We start from the raw sequence: 2,609 nt of genomic DNA, 5'->3' as shown, positions 1-2,609 counted from the left end.
TCGCCTTGAAATCCTTGGCTCTCTTCAAGATTTTTCCCAAGTGCTACCTCATTTATGAGGCTTTTCCGAATATTCTGAACAGTTCTAGAAGTACTTTGCACTTACTCATTTATGTACATGTTTATAATTTGATAAAATGCTTATTTTCCCAGAACCTACCTATGCCTTCTTTATAGTTTATATGTATATATGTTTATAAACACATATACAGATGCATATGCATATATATATATATAAATAAAATGTATAGATAGAATTGAACTGAAGGTGCTCAGAATTTCACCAATCTCAGATTCCTATGACCTTTTTCAGTAAATTGTCAGACCAAGCAAATACCCTGTAATACAATATGCCAACTGAGATAAAAGGAATGACTTTTAACCTCTATATAAAGCTTCAAAGTGAATTATGATCATGGAGTGTGATTAATTTTAGGCAAATATCAGAATTTACATAGCAACATAAATATTCTTCACAGAAGTCAGTTTGGGAAGCTATATGATTCATATCATATATACATACATATATATATATATATATACATATATATATATATATATATATATAAAAAGATATTACTATCTTTGTTCACACACCATTCATCTATCTATTCATCTTTGTCATTATTTTGCCATCTATTCTACCACTGCATTCTCTGGTGCACTGAACACCAACAGACAATGCCTAGGAGATGGGAGGAGGTAGGGAGATTATTTACTTAGTTTTGAAACTTCCCGGGGCTCAGCTATCCTGATTGGTTAGTGAGTGTGTGTGATATTGAAAATTTCTGTAGCTCATTATATCTGGTGGTCCCAGACCACCAGAATATGCTTCATATCCATCCAGTTATCCACCCTTGCCATCTTTTTTTACCATAGACCTTGCTGTAATGTGTTTATATCATGCCCTTCTCTGTATCCCACTGTTTACCTACTGTTTTGAGAATTTTTATCACATCAATACACTAATCTTGGAAAGGGTATGCAAGTTGACTCCCTTGTGATTTCATTTGTTATCTCAATGGCTTTCAAGACACACTTCACTGACCACCACTCTCCTATATGTGTTACCTTTACTTATTAGAATATAATAGCTAAGATTCTGAGTAATAAAACCCAGAAAGATTAAGGACTAGAATGGGGATACTGCAGCCTCAAGACCACATGTGGCCCTCTGGGTCCTCAAGTGCAGCCCTTTGATTGAATCCAAACTTCATAGAACAAATCCTTTTAATAAAAGATTTTTTTCTGTAAAACTTGGACTCAGTCAAAAGGCTACACTGAAGGACCTGGAAAGCCACATGTGGCCTCAAGGCTGCAGGTTCCCCACCCCTGGATTAGATGTTTTCTTCAGTCCTCATGAACCCTTAGACCAACTCAAAATAGGAATTATGAGCTAGAAGTAAAGGAATAACAGTGATCTCCTCAGGTTAAGAAGCCTAATGAGGTAATGAAGAATGAATAGAGAGAATTCCAACCCAGCCTTTAAGGGATTGAAGGACTCAAAAGTAAAAGTTTGGGGAATAAAAGGAAAGAAAAAGATTGAAGTTATCAAGGATCTCAGGAAGAAGAAAATTCAGCTTGTTCAGCTGGTCAAGATGCCAAAGGGGAAGAAGGCCAAGGGGAATAAGGTGGCTCTGGCCTCTGCTGTATTAAAGAAGCAGGAGACCAAGAAAGTGGTCAGTCCTTTGTTTGAGAAGCAGCCCAAGAATTTTGGCATTGGTCAGGACATGCGGCCCGAAAAGGGACCTTACTCGATTTGTCAAATGGCCTCAGTACATCAGACTGTAGTGTGAAAGGTCTATCTTTTATAAGTGTTTGAAAGTGCCACCAGCAATTAACCAGTTCATCCAGGCTTTGAATCATCAGACAGCTACTCAACTGCTTAAACTGGCTCACAAGTACAGACCTGAGACAAAGCAAGATATGAAGCAAAGGCTGATGGCTCAGGCCGAACAAAAAGCTACAGGCAAAGGAGATGTCCCCACTAAGAGACCATCTATTCTCAGAGCAGGTGTTAACACTGTTACTACCCTGGTAGAAAACAAGAAAGCACAGTTGGTAGTGATTGCACATGATGTGGACCCCATTGAGCTAATGGTCTTCCTATATGCCTTGTGCTGAAAAATGGGGGTTCCTTACTGTATTATCAAAAGTAAATGCAGAAAGATGTGCACAAGCATTGCCTTCACACAGGTTAACCCTGAACATAAGGGAGCCCAGGCTAAGATGATAGAAGCCATCAAAACCAATTACAACAACAGATAGGTTGAGATCCATAGTCACTGGGGTGGAAATGTTCTGGGTCCAAAATCAGTGGCTTGTATTGCCAAGCTGGAAAAGGCAAAAGCTAAGGAACTTGCAACCAAATTGGGTTAAATTTATATTTGATTTTTTCCCTACATAAAAATAAACAAAAAATACACAAAACTAAAAAAAAAAACAACCTAAAGCATAAGCAGATGAAGCGACAGAGAAGATATTAAAAGGGGAGGAAAGATGGTCGCAAAGATATTTAAATCCATCCAAACATATCTAAAACATATTCTAAGACAAAGAAAAAATTGAACCAGCACTTAATGAGGCAGAGGACCCTAGGAATTCTGAAGA

The 2,609-nt window shown here is 37.7% G+C and overlaps 1 pseudogene; it reads left to right on the top strand.

Moving 5' to 3' along the window:
- The first annotated feature begins 1,591 nt into the window (after positions 1-1,591).
- Positions 1,592-2,378, top strand: LOC110206733 (large ribosomal subunit protein eL8 pseudogene; annotated as a pseudogene).
- Positions 2,379-2,609: the final 231 nt, after the last annotated feature.

Source organism: Phascolarctos cinereus, unplaced genomic scaffold (assembly GCF_003287225.1).
Source record: "Phascolarctos cinereus isolate Bilbo 61053 unplaced genomic scaffold, phaCin_HiC Scaffold_5;HRSCAF=322, whole genome shotgun sequence".
Taxonomy (NCBI): Eukaryota; Metazoa; Chordata; class Mammalia; order Diprotodontia; family Phascolarctidae; genus Phascolarctos; species Phascolarctos cinereus.
The sequence above is the reverse complement of the archived record's forward strand: the minus strand, read 5'-3'. Positions and strand labels throughout refer to the sequence as shown.